The sequence below is a fragment of the Sphaerodactylus townsendi genome, linkage group LG03, assembly GCF_021028975.2.
Source record: "Sphaerodactylus townsendi isolate TG3544 linkage group LG03, MPM_Stown_v2.3, whole genome shotgun sequence".
In the NCBI taxonomy this organism is placed as follows: Eukaryota; Metazoa; Chordata; class Lepidosauria; order Squamata; family Sphaerodactylidae; genus Sphaerodactylus; species Sphaerodactylus townsendi.
This window is the reverse complement of record NC_059427.1, coordinates 171433141-171446789: the sequence shown is the minus strand read 5'-3', so window position 1 is coordinate 171446789 and position 13649 is coordinate 171433141. Positions and strand designations below refer to the sequence as shown.

The following is a 13649-nucleotide window of genomic DNA, read 5'->3' as shown; positions in this document are numbered from 1 at the left end:
GGGGGGGGGGGTGGGGGGGGGGGGGGGTGGGGGGGGGGGGGGGTGGGGGGGGGGGGGGGTGGGGGGGGGGGGGGGTGGGGGGGGGGGGGGGTGGGGGGGGGGGGGGGTGGGGGGGGGGGGGGGTGGGGGGGGGGGGGGGTGGGGGGGGGGGGGGGTGGGGGGGGGGGGGGGTGGGGGGGGGGGGGGGTGGGGGGGGGGGGGGGTGGGGGGGGGGGGGGGTGGGGGGGGGGGGGGGTGGGGGGGGGGGGGGGTGGGGGGGGGGGGGGGTGGGGGGGGGGGGGGGTGGGGGGGGGGGGGGGTGGGGGGGGGGGGGGGTGGGGGGGGGGGGGGGTGGGGGGGGGGGGGGGTGGGGGGGGGGGGGGGTGGGGGGGGGGGGGGGTGGGGGGGGGGGGGGGTGGGGGGGGGGGGGGGTGGGGGGGGGGGGGGGTGGGGGGGGGGGGGGGTGGGGGGGGGGGGGGGTGGGGGGGGGGGGGGGTGGGGGGGGGGGGGGGTGGGGGGGGGGGGGGGTGGGGGGGGGGGGGGGTGGGGGGGGGGGGGGGTGGGGGGGGGGGGGGGTGGGGGGGGGGGGGGGTGGGGGGGGGGGGGGGTGGGGGGGGGGGGGGGTGGGGGGGGGGGGGGGTGGGGGGGGGGGGGGGTGGGGGGGGGGGGGGGTGGGGGGGGGGGGGGGTGGGGGGGGGGGGGGGTGGGGGGGGGGGGGGGTGGGGGGGGGGGGGGGTGGGGGGGGGGGGGGGTGGGGGGGGGGGGGGGTGGGGGGGGGGGGGGGTGGGGGGGGGGGGGGGTGGGGGGGGGGGGGGGTGGGGGGGGGGGGGGGTGGGGGGGGGGGGGGGTGGGGGGGGGGGGGGGTGGGGGGGGGGGGGGGTGGGGGGGGGGGGGGGTGGGGGGGGGGGGGGGTGGGGGGGGGGGGGGGTGGGGGGGGGGGGGGGTGGGGGGGGGGGGGGGTGGGGGGGGGGGGGGGTGGGGGGGGGGGGGGGTGGGGGGGGGGGGGGGTGGGGGGGGGGGGGGGTGGGGGGGGGGGGGGGTGGGGGGGGGGGGGGGTGGGGGGGGGGGGGGGTGGGGGGGGGGGGGGGTGGGGGGGGGGGGGGGTGGGGGGGGGGGGGGGTGGGGGGGGGGGGGGGTGGGGGGGGGGGGGGGTGGGGGGGGGGGGGGGTGGGGGGGGGGGGGGGTGGGGGGGGGGGGGGGTGGGGGGGGGGGGGGGTGGGGGGGGGGGGGGGTGGGGGGGGGGGGGGGTGGGGGGGGGGGGGGGTGGGGGGGGGGGGGGGTGGGGGGGGGGGGGGGTGGGGGGGGGGGGGGGTGGGGGGGGGGGGGGGTGGGGGGGGGGGGGGGTGGGGGGGGGGGGGGGTGGGGGGGGGGGGGGGTGGGGGGGGGGGGGGGTGGGGGGGGGGGGGGGTGGGGGGGGGGGGGGGTGGGGGGGGGGGGGGGTGGGGGGGGGGGGGGGTGGGGGGGGGGGGGGGTGGGGGGGGGGGGGGGTGGGGGGGGGGGGGGGTGGGGGGGGGGGGGGGTGGGGGGGGGGGGGGGTGGGGGGGGGGGGGGGTGGGGGGGGGGGGGGGTGGGGGGGGGGGGGGGTGGGGGGGGGGGGGGGTGGGGGGGGGGGGGGGTGGGGGGGGGGGGGGGTGGGGGGGGGGGGGGGTGGGGGGGGGGGGGGGTGGGGGGGGGGGGGGGTGGGGGGGGGGGGGGGTGGGGGGGGGGGGGGGTGGGGGGGGGGGGGGGTGGGGGGGGGGGGGGGTGGGGGGGGGGGGGGGTGGGGGGGGGGGGGGGTGGGGGGGGGGGGGGGTGGGGGGGGGGGGGGGTGGGGGGGGGGGGGGGTGGGGGGGGGGGGGGGTGGGGGGGGGGGGGGGTGGGGGGGGGGGGGGGTGGGGGGGGGGGGGGGTGGGGGGGGGGGGGGGTGGGGGGGGGGGGGGGTGGGGGGGGGGGGGGGTGGGGGGGGGGGGGGGTGGGGGGGGGGGGGGGTGGGGGGGGGGGGGGGTGGGGGGGGGGGGGGGTGGGGGGGGGGGGGGGTGGGGGGGGGGGGGGGTGGGGGGGGGGGGGGGTGGGGGGGGGGGGGGGTGGGGGGGGGGGGGGGTGGGGGGGGGGGGGGGTGGGGGGGGGGGGGGGTGGGGGGGGGGGGGGGTGGGGGGGGGGGGGGGTGGGGGGGGGGGGGGGTGGGGGGGGGGGGGGGTGGGGGGGGGGGGGGGTGGGGGGGGGGGGGGGTGGGGGGGGGGGGGGGTGGGGGGGGGGGGGGGTGGGGGGGGGGGGGGGTGGGGGGGGGGGGGGGTGGGGGGGGGGGGGGGTGGGGGGGGGGGGGGGTGGGGGGGGGGGGGGGTGGGGGGGGGGGGGGGTGGGGGGGGGGGGGGGTGGGGGGGGGGGGGGGTGGGGGGGGGGGGGGGTGGGGGGGGGGGGGGGTGGGGGGGGGGGGGGGTGGGGGGGGGGGGGGGTGGGGGGGGGGGGGGGTGGGGGGGGGGGGGGGTGGGGGGGGGGGGGGGTGGGGGGGGGGGGGGGTGGGGGGGGGGGGGGGTGGGGGGGGGGGGGGGTGGGGGGGGGGGGGGGTGGGGGGGGGGGGGGGTGGGGGGGGGGGGGGGTGGGGGGGGGGGGGGGTGGGGGGGGGGGGGGGTGGGGGGGGGGGGGGGTGGGGGGGGGGGGGGGTGGGGGGGGGGGGGGGTGGGGGGGGGGGGGGGTGGGGGGGGGGGGGGGTGGGGGGGGGGGGGGGTGGGGGGGGGGGGGGGTGGGGGGGGGGGGGGGTGGGGGGGGGGGGGGGTGGGGGGGGGGGGGGGTGGGGGGGGGGGGGGGTGGGGGGGGGGGGGGGTGGGGGGGAGGCAATTCCAGTCACCCAATCACAAGAAACTTCCATGAAGCATGCCAGCCCTACTTCCAGCCTCAACAATGTGATATCACCTGATCATTGTTTGCTGATCAAACTGATGCTAAAAGAACATGTAGAGGGTCTCGGGCTGGAACAGATCTTAGGAGGCCTCTCGAGACTCTGGCCCATTATACATGGAATGCTAACCTCGGGGCTTGTAGTGGGCTCTCCTTGCATTTCTCTGTTTACACGTGAGGAAGTAGCCCACAGCCTGCAGTACAGTTTGTCTACTGAACTCTGCTGGGCCTCTGCTTGTCCTGGTTCTCTTAACTCCACTCATCAACAGCCTTAAAGGCACAGATCTCATCACACTCAGTAGCCCTAAGACTAGAGCTGACATTCTTTCCCTTTCCCTTCCCCCCCACACACTTTCTCTGTCTCTCTCTCGCTGCCACAAGAGAAGACTATAGAGAGACTTGTTTTAAAATAGATGCTTATTGGAAATAAAGTTTTTAAAAGCCCCCCCGATCATCAAAGTGGGGGAGGTGGGGTGGAGCCAAAAAGAGACCCTGCTTGTACATTCCTTGGAAAAGCCCTCTCTGTTGTTATTATATTGAGATATCTCAATATCAACATTTAGAGAAGTGGAAGGAGTTGGCAACATGGAGTTGTGTGGGTGAGGAGAATGAGAGGCAGGCATGGACGGCACAGTGTGAGGGAGCGGGCAGGCTGGCTGTGGGCAGAGGGAAGATGTCTGGGGCAGAGCTGTGCCCATTGGCAAGTCTACCTGCTCTGGCAGTGAAGCAAATTAAACACCTTGCGAGAAGTGGTCTCGCTTGCCACAGAGAGAATAGAAAGTGAAAGCGGGGCTCCAGAGAATAGTCCTGTACGAGAAATCTTGCTGTGACGGACATTCGCCCTCATTGCACCACAGGCACCTTGGGCACAATCCGCCCAGCAGATGTGATACAGTCTATTGCAGCAACATGTGGCAATGCACCAAAATGTATATTCCACCTTTCTATCCAAACAGGGCAACCAAGGCAGCTAACATTTTAAAACATAAAAATAAAAGAATGAAATGCATATTTAAAAGCAACATACAATGCATACATAAAAACAAACCACCACAGTTAAAATAGCAGGCAGGAAGGAGAAAGTTTTAAGAGCAATGCTTCTTTTCTTATTGCAAGGGTTCCCCCCCTCCCCTTCCCACTGTTCAGGAAGGAGATTCTTACCTGCTTTAATAATTTCCAGAACTTCCATCATGTAGTTATCATAACCATTTTCTTCTTCAATTTGAATAAGCTTGGCCTTGTACACTTGAGAGAAAGACCCAGAACAGGCGTTAGTTCAGATACTGATCTGCTCTTGACCCAGAGATTTTCCTCCCGCCTCCTGGACTCCCTCGTCCCCATTCCAGGGCTGTGTAAAATGCTGCCCTGTCGCAGCCAACTTATAGTGGCCTCTGGTGGGGATTTCAAGGCAAGTGATTAAGCAGAAGTGGTTGGCTAACGCCCCTACCCCCCATTCTTTCCAATGGGAGCTAAGGAGATGGGGGCTACCCTTTTGAGGGTCCATAACTCCCCCTGAACCAAAATGCACCAAACTTGGGGGGCATCATCAGGACAGTCTCCTGATGATACCCTGAAATTTTGGTGCCGATATGTCTAAAAATGCGCCCCCTGCGGGCCAAATTGTGAAAAAACACCAAAAAAATAAAAACACAATTCGGCTGCTGATCTGAATCCCATGGATTCGGATCAAATGGGATTCGGACACCTCGGATTCAGACCCTGCTCATCTGAATCCGTCTGAATCAGTGCAGATTCGGCCCAAACCCAGATTCAGACTGTCCGAATCTCCAACCCTAGCAATGGGGAATTTCTGGTAGAGGGCTAAGAGGTGCACATTTCTGAAGGTACAGTCACAAAACTTTCAGGGTATCTCCAGGAGAGTCTCTGGATGACACCGTCCAGGTTTGGGGGACTTTGCTTCTGGGGGTTCAATTCTATGGGACCCAAACAAGGGTAGGGCCCATCTCCCACTGCCCCCTGTTCTGATTGTAATGGTGGTGTCTGTTGAAGCACATCTGAAGATCCTGGCTGTGAATCAAAGTTATTCTCCCAACAAACAAATTCACCTTCATTTTTCACCAGTAGCAAAAAGGCATCATTTAATTCAAAACCCATTTTGCTTCCACTACCATATACAGGTACCAAATGTGAAGACCATCTGACAGTCTATAAGTATGTAATCGTGTTCTCCATTATCTTAAAAGGTGAAGTAAATTTACATTCTCCTTTTCACACAATCCCTGGTCTTCTTACTCTAACCCATGATCCACATTCAAATTGCCTATCCTTAGTACCTGGCTACAACACAACCCCTTCCCTCATGTTCACAACCCAGCAATCCAACTGCAATTACCATAATCCACTTCTGGCTTGCAGGCTTCCCGAACTCGGTCCTGCACATCGACCTGTTCATCTCCTTTGTTGTGCAAGAAACAGTTTTCTTGGGGAGGAAAGCAGAGAGAAAGACGGTGAAGGCACAGATGATCTCTTGGGGAATCCCCTTGGTATTACGAATTGGACATGTGAGGAATTCCCAGCTTTTCATCCCCCAAACCCTGCACGCCCAGGCAGAGCCAACATCTGGTAGATCAAGCTGAAGTCTGGAAGAATCTGGCTAGGTTTCCAGAGTAACTGACAATACCTTTTTCAGGATAAAGATGACACCTGATTTGAGAATTCATCTGCCATTTCCTGAACCATCTTTGTCTGGAACGAAGGCAGTCCAGGAAATGGTGGATAAATATGACGTCCTTAGGGCATTATAAAAAGATCCATTTTGGGATTCTGTGTTCCCACAACACGGGAGAACACAAGTGATGACAGCCAAAACAGAAACTTTTCCCGGTCTGCTACCTGGAGCTCTTGTCAGTTTCACAGTGGCATCCACCATTTTGTGTGGTGCAGTAGTTTCTCCATGGAGATCTCCAAAGATATTTCCTCTGCTTGCAGCTCATCCATTTACTATTTCACTGTCAAGAGTAGATGAATAAGGTTTGTTTAGCCTAGCGATGCCTGCATGTACTGTTTTTCCTTTTTTTGTTTTGAGGGGGATGTCTGCGAAGCTACGGCAACACAGATATGTGCATATTGCAGCTTCTCTAGTCGTGTTGCCGGAGTTTCACAGACAGCCCTCTCAAAACAAAAATGACAGGTGCACGGGATCACCAGGCAAAACAAATTTTATTCATCTGCAAATGGATGAGCTGTAAGCAGAGGAGGCCGCTGTGGGGAATCCCTGCAGTGCTGCAGCACGCAAAATGGCAGGCACGAGTAGCGGAAACTAAAGTAAGCAGTTTGGGTTGGAGAAATAAATATTTCCTGCCTGCTGGTATTTGCTCAGCAGGTAGGAATTGTCCTCAACCCAGATTGGGGGGGAAAAGATCACTATTTTAGCAATTTGGGGGGAAAAACCCAGGTTGAGAGAAATAAAACGGGCTGAACTCATTTGCAGGAGGAGAGCTGTGCAAAGTTCTTCTCCCAAATGCTATTTATAAAAGTCCTGAAGATGCTATATTTGGCTGTGCGGAATCTCCCATACTTACACACCACATACCTAGTGAACCATACCACTGGGGGCAGCAAATAAACAGAGGGGGACTCTTCTAGGACGCAACTGACAATTCACAATCTCAAGAAAAGAAGGGTCAGGGGGATTTTAAAGACCCATAAGCCCATCTCTCCTGGTCTTTCCTGGCCAGTCATGGGCAAGGGAATGAAGGAGGGGAACCAAGAAGGCACCTTAAGACTTTGTTTAATGAACAGCTAACAGCAAAATGCAATCAGATCTCCAGGACTGCAATGTGGATGCCGTAAACTACACAACATCCTGCTCATTTTAACACACTGAATAACCAAGCTGTGGATAATTTGCAAAGCTGAAAAGCAAACAACTCTGGACTGTTTTAAAGATCACAAATACACAAAGATTTAGCCCTGTATAACTGGAGATAATATATTCCTCGGATATCTTTGGTGAGCAGAAGCAGTATTTCCTGTCCCCGCTGCCCTGCTTTACCTTCTGCACACCGACAAACATCACCCTGGCAGATGGTATTGAGATGCTCGCTTCCCTTGGATGGATGGTAGAACTTGGTACAGCGGTCATCTGAAAAGAGGAACAGAAAGATGATTTCAGAAGGTATCCATGTGGGTCTGAAGTGGATTGGCTTAATTCAAGAGGAACAGAAAGATGATTTCGGAGGGTAACATGTGGGTCTGTATATGTATATATATAGTATATATATATATATATATATAGATATAGATATAGATATAGATATAGATATAGATATAGATATAGATATATATATAGATATATATATATATATATATATATATATATATAGATAGATAGATAGATAGATAGATAGATAGATAGATAGATAGATAGATAGATAGATAGATAGATAGATAGATAGATAGATAGATAGATATAGATATAGATAGATATAGATATACATACACACATACACACACATACACACACATACATACACACACACACACACACACACACACACACACACACACACACACACACACACACACACACACACACATATGGGAAGGAAGGGTGAGTGAGTTTTTGAGAGGAGCGACTTTTGTCTGCAGTAGAACACCAAGAGACCCGGAGAAATTTAATAAAAACTGGGAACTATATGTTCAATACCTGAACAAATATGAATTAAATTTATTACTAAGAGAAAAGTACAGAAGATATATTTCCACTTTATACATATATTTAATTTAGAATGTTAAGTAAACTTAACTATTTTCTCTTCTATTTACTCTGTAATTTTGTATAAGAAGCAATAGCTTTATTTTCTCTTTGGAAAATTTTAACTTTTATTGGAAAGAAAAATGTTAATTACTCTTTTTTACTTTGATCATTTTATCCTCTCTGAATATCTCTGATTCTCTTGATTTTGATTTCTTTTTCTTCATTGAAAATAGATTATCATAAAATTAGAAAATCAGAAATAAGTAACACCTGAACAAATAATAATTAAATTTATTAATAAGAAAAAAGAAGTACAGAAGACAAATTTCCTCTTTATAAATGCATTTAATTTAGAATGTTAACTATTTTCCTATCGATAATTTGTATAAGAAATAATAGCTTTATTTAATCTCTTTTTTACTTTGATTATTTTCTCCCCTCTGATTGTCTCAGATTCTCTTGATTTCTATTTCTTTTTCATTGAAAATAGATTATCATAAAATTAGAAGAAAATGAGAAATAAGTAAAATAGAGTTTATTTGTTATAAAATTAGCATTTAGAACTATCATTATTATTGTTTTCTTTATAAATATGTTTTTCTATTATATGCGAATATTATATATTGTATTCAAATGTTTTCATATTAATAACATATTTTTAAAAAATATTTTCAGGGTACGGCTTTTCAGGAGCTTGGTCAGAGACACAGAAAGAGACACACGACGTATTATTCCACGCCTCTCACCGGATCTTTCTCTCAATTGCTTAGGAAGAGATCCCTAAGCAATTGAGGGCCTTTGGAAGAGGAAGAGATGACCTTTCTCCCAAGAGATGCTAGTGGACGTGTTAGCCCGATTTCACGCAACAGAAATCTGTTCAGAGGGTAGGCTTTGCAGCACAAGTTTCTAAGCTTGGACAGCTCCTTTTTGTAAGAGAATTGTAACTCAACACTCCCTGCAAATAAAAAAGGGAGGGCAAACTTCTCTAATCTTGCAGACTGAGCAATCAATCGTCTGTAGAACAGCATGTTTTGCAGCAGGGCTGGCGTCAACGTACCCTGGGGTGGGGCAGCTGCCTGGACCCACTCTTGCAGAGTCTGCCAACCACCTGCTGCCAGGTAAGGGGGCACTTTGGGGCATTCTCTGACAGAGCCTCCCGGAACCTGGAGCCAGTCCTGTTTTGCAGGTGGCACTCTTGGGGGGGGGGGGCAGGTACTGCGGTGGCGTTCCTACCTACACATACCACCCAGACCATCTGAAAAAAGATATACAGGCAGGGATGAATGAGCAGGGAAGGAGCAACACACAGTCAGGTGGGGATGTGGGTGGGATGAAGGCAGTCATGAGTGAGGGTCCTGAAGGGGGTCAGACCAGGAATGGGGCACACTCTGCCAGAGCCTCCCAGAACCTGCAGCCAGTCCTGTCTTGCAGCATAGATTATCCTCAGCTGGGACACATAACAACAGTGGCTGCATGTGACAGCTGAGCTGGTGGTCGCAAAGGTGTGTTCCTGTTAAGGCACAGCAAGGGAATTCCAAGTGAATTTCAGACGTGCCACAAGACTGCAGAAGATCCGCAGCTTATTATTCAGCCACCCTGCTCAATCAAGCTTTTTTTTGAGGTTTTCCTCCAGCCCAACGAGAAGCTCGAATGGAAAAGGCTGAAACTGCTTTTAGCCAATTGGGATCCCAACTGGTCAGAGCTTGCAGGGGGCATCCAACTTAAAGGGGGCATCCCTTCTCTGGAATACTGCAAGCGATCCCAGGGGGAGGGGCCCATCAAATCAAGCCAGGGGTTAGAAGCAGGCAAAAATCACCCTTCTTTCCTTTTCTGACCACAGGCCTGTGCTGTTGGAGGAAGATGGAGCCATTTTGCCCTCTCCTCCTCAACTGCATCCCAGGAACCAACACGGGGAGCTGCCCTGGGCTCATTTGGAAAAGGGTGGCCTATAAAGCCAGTCTGGGTGGAAAGGCAACATAGAAATGTGTTCTTTCACCCAATCAGTAAAATACTTCATGGGGGCCCCCTAATCCCTGCAATCAATAGATTGGAAGAAACTGCGAGAGGTTGTGGGGAGCAGGGAAGGTCAGCGATCTTTGCCTGAGTGGATCACTGGATCCAACCCTTGCCTACTAACCTCAGAGGCACAGACATCGAGGCCATTTCCGCATGGTCTAAATATCCTGGGTTGAGCAAGAAAAATATCCCTGTGGAGCGGGGAATTCCACACGGTTCTCGGTGGTAACGCAGGCCTGCCCCGGTGTTGCCCCACGATATTTACCTTAGCCCACGATTTTCAAAAATCACCAGTTTGGAGGTTCTTTTAAAAAATCCCGATGTGACCATGCTTGTGCCTTCCACCGTGCAAAAACCAATTAAGTGCAAGACCAGTTTATTTTTCCCACCCAGCAGCTCTGTCAGCCATTTCATTCAAGCTGCCATTCAAAAACAACAGCCAATCAGAACACAGGACATCAGGCATGCTCAGAGGTGCTTGCCGCTGCCACTTAAAAACAACAGCCAATCGGAATTGCGGGATACCGGGCATGCTCAGAGAAGCTTCCAAAGTAAATTCAGAAGTCCTGTGCTCGTGCGGAACAAACAGGAGCACTTCCTCTCGGACCTAACTCTGCTCCTAGGAAGAAACAGGGAGCCATGCGGAAGAAGAAGGGATAAATTAGATGCAGTATGTAAGACCCTGGTTCAAACCTGGTATAATTGTGCCGTGTGGAAACTGCCCTAGTGTAGGCTAGGAAACCGGGAGTCGAGACTGCTCAATTGTGTTCCCTGCTGTTCACTGGGCATGGCGGTTGGGGAGATGTGAGGAGCGCGAAGGACTGCAGAATGGTCCATTGCTAGGTCGTCAGCTCTGGTTTGGGAAATTCCTGGCAATTCGGGAGCGGGGGGGAGGGGGGGAGGCTGGAAAGGGTAGGGCTTGCGGAGGGACGTCAGCAGGGTATCAGGCCATCAAGTCCACCTGCCAAAGCAGTCATTTTCTCCAAGGAAGATCAGTTATGATTCCAAGAAATCCCCATCCACCACCAGGAGATTAGCAACCCCACTAATTGCTCCTGGCTTCTAGTGCGGGATTCATTTCACGGGATTCATTTCAGGGGATTACATTGACAAAATGGAGGCAATAAGAGGTCTGGAAAACTTTTGCGATGTGTTAATTCAAGGTTATTCTCGGCAAGGAGGAGCTCCTCTTAAGAACATAAGAACATAAGAACAAGCCAGCTGGATCAGACCAGAGTCCATCTAGTCCAGCTCTCTGCTACTCGCAGTGGCCCACCAGGTGCCTTTGGGAGCTCACAGGCAGGATGTGAAAGCAAGGGCCTTCTGCTGCTGCTGTTCCCGAGCACCTGGTCTGCTAAGGCATTTGCAACCTCAGATCAAGGAGGATCAAGATTGGTAGCCATAAATCGACTTCTCCTCCATAAATCTGTCCAAGCCCCTTTTAAAGCCATACAGGTGAGTGGCCATCACCACCTCTTGTGGCAGGATATTCCAAACACCAATCACACATTGCATGAAGAAGTGTTTCCTTTTATTAGTCCTAATTCTTCCCCCCTAATTCTTCCCCCCACTCTTACCTAAGGAATAGTAGCTGTACACCGTGACGGATCCTGGCTGAACGAGGCCGGCCTCAAAATACTTGTAAAGTTTGAATTCCAGACATTCATCCTCTGAATGAGAAACCTGGGATGGAGAAGAAAGAAAGCGGGAGAGAGAGGTGATCTCGTATGCTGCCAGCGTTCCACTGGAGGGAAATCGTCCCTCAGTATTTCAGTGTGTGATCCTGGGATGTGGTCTCATGGAGCCAGCTTTTTAGGATGCCGGGGAGCCACAGGTGTGAAAGGCTTATAACAGGGGTATATGTATGGCTGACGTGTCTCCCTCTATAGTGGGAAAATTCCTGCCGGCAGCCCAACCCTCACCACTGATCAGTAGTGCGGGAAATGATGCCAAAATTATTGCTGTGTCAACAGTGTGACGTCACTCCTGGGGCAAACCTATTTATTTATTTGCTTCATTTATACCTTTCTCCCCAATGGGAACCAAAACCGGCTACCATCATTCTCCTCTCTGTTTTATCCTCGCCATAACCCTGTGAGGTAGGACAGACTGCATGTGTGTGACTGACCCAAGTTCGGCCAGCAGGTCTCCATGGCTGAGTGTGGATTTCAACTGAGGTCTCTCAGATCATAGTCCAATATTCTAACCACTGCATCACGTTGGCTCATCTATTTGGTCTGAGTCATTTGATCATGTTCACGGCCTGGGAAAGGTGTGTCGTTCATGGCCAGAATCACTGATCCCATTCTAGAACCAGACCTCATAGCCATGACATCATAGCCATGTGTAGATATTTGAAGGGATGCCATGTTGGTGAGGGAGCAGGCTTGTGTTCTGTTGCTCCAGAGACTAGGCCCGGGAGTCATGGGTTCAAGGGGAAGGAAAAGACATTCCACTAACATCAGGAAAAAATTCCTGACTGTCAGGGTTGTTTGACAGTGGAATGCACTACCTTGGAGTGTGGTGGAGTCTCCTTCTTTGGAGGCTGGCTGGCCATTTGTCATGAGTGCTTTGATTGTGTCTTCCTGCATTGCAGGGGGTTGGACTTGATGGCCTTTTGGTTATCTTCCAACTTTATGATTCTCCGATTCTGGCACCCTTCAGTAGTTGACATTATAAACATGGGGGGGATCTCAGCTGGTGGGCAATGGGGGAAATTGCCTTGGGCCAGGCCACCCACAGCGCCGTTCCTCCTCCTCCTCCTCCTCCTCCTCCTCCTCCTCCTCCTCCTCCTCCTCCTCCTCCTCCTCCTCCTCCTCCTCCTCCTCCTCCTCCTCCTCAGCAGCAGCAGCAGCAGCAGCAGCAGAAGAAGAAGAAGAAGAAGAAGAAGAGGAAGAAGAGGAAGAAGAAGAGGAAGAAGAGGAAGAAGAGGAAGAGGAAGAGGAAGAAGAAGAAGAAGAAGAAGAAGAAGAAGAAGAAGAAGAAGAAGAAGAAGAAGAAGAAGAAGAAGAAGAAGAAGAAGAAGAAGAAGAAGAAGAAGAAGAAGAAGAAGAGCAGGCTCCTGCCCCCGCTCCCTCTGCCTCATCTGGTGCTTGGGCAGCTGGCTTCCGGCTGCAGCAGGGGCTCCAACCCAGCTCACAGGGAGTGAGGGCCACCCCTTGGTTGGCTTCAGCCTGGGGAGGCTGGCGGCAATATGGCAGCAATTGCAGGGTGCCGTATCCTTCCTTGCTGGCCTGGGTTAGTGACAGCCATGCTGTACCAGGGAGAGGGATGGAGGGGTGGCCTGGGTCAGTGAATCTGCCTTGGGGCAAGCTGAGTGAAGCACTGCAGGGAACCCTCCAGCACTGTAGGGAACCCTCGGCTCAGACACAGTGGTGACAAACAGGCCTCCTTGGGTGGTGGGAAGTGCTGTCAAGTCACAGCCAAGCTTATGGCAACCCCTCAGGGGTTTCAAGGAAGGAGAGGAATTCAGAGGTGGTTTGCCATTTCCTGGGACTTCCTTGGGGGGGGGTCTCCCATCCAAGCATTAGCCAGGGCTGACCCTGCTTAGCTTCAGAGAGCTGACAAGATCGGGCGAGCCTGGGCCATGCAGGTCACAGAAGGACGTCTTTACCTTGTCCAGATAGATGATGAGGTTCCCCCTTTCAGATACATTCATGTCGATTTCGTACTTGGAGATGTATCTGTCCACACCTTCAGAAAGCTGAGCACAGAAGAACAAGAACACAGAAGAACAAGCTGAACAAGAAGGATATTGACATGCTGGAACGGGTCCAGAGGACGGCAACCAACAACGGTCAAAGGCCTGGAGTTGATGCCCTACGAGGAGAGACTTAGGGAGCTGGGGATGTTTAGACTGGAGATGCGAAGGTTAAGAAGTAGCCATGTTTAGATATTTGAAGGGATGTCGGTGAGGGAGCAAGCTTGTTTTCTGCTGCTCCACAGACCAGGCCCAGGAGTCATGGGTTCAAGGTGAAGGAAAAGAGATTCCACCTAAACATCAAGAAAAACTTCCTGAGAGTCAGGGCTGTTCGACAATGGAATTCACTGTCTTGGAGAG

The 13649-nt window shown here is 55.8% G+C and overlaps 1 pseudogene; it reads right to left on the bottom strand.

The window, feature by feature from the left end:
- Positions 1-13649, bottom strand: part of LOC125428027 — a 189787-nt pseudogene that overhangs the window by 93308 nt on the left and 82830 nt on the right.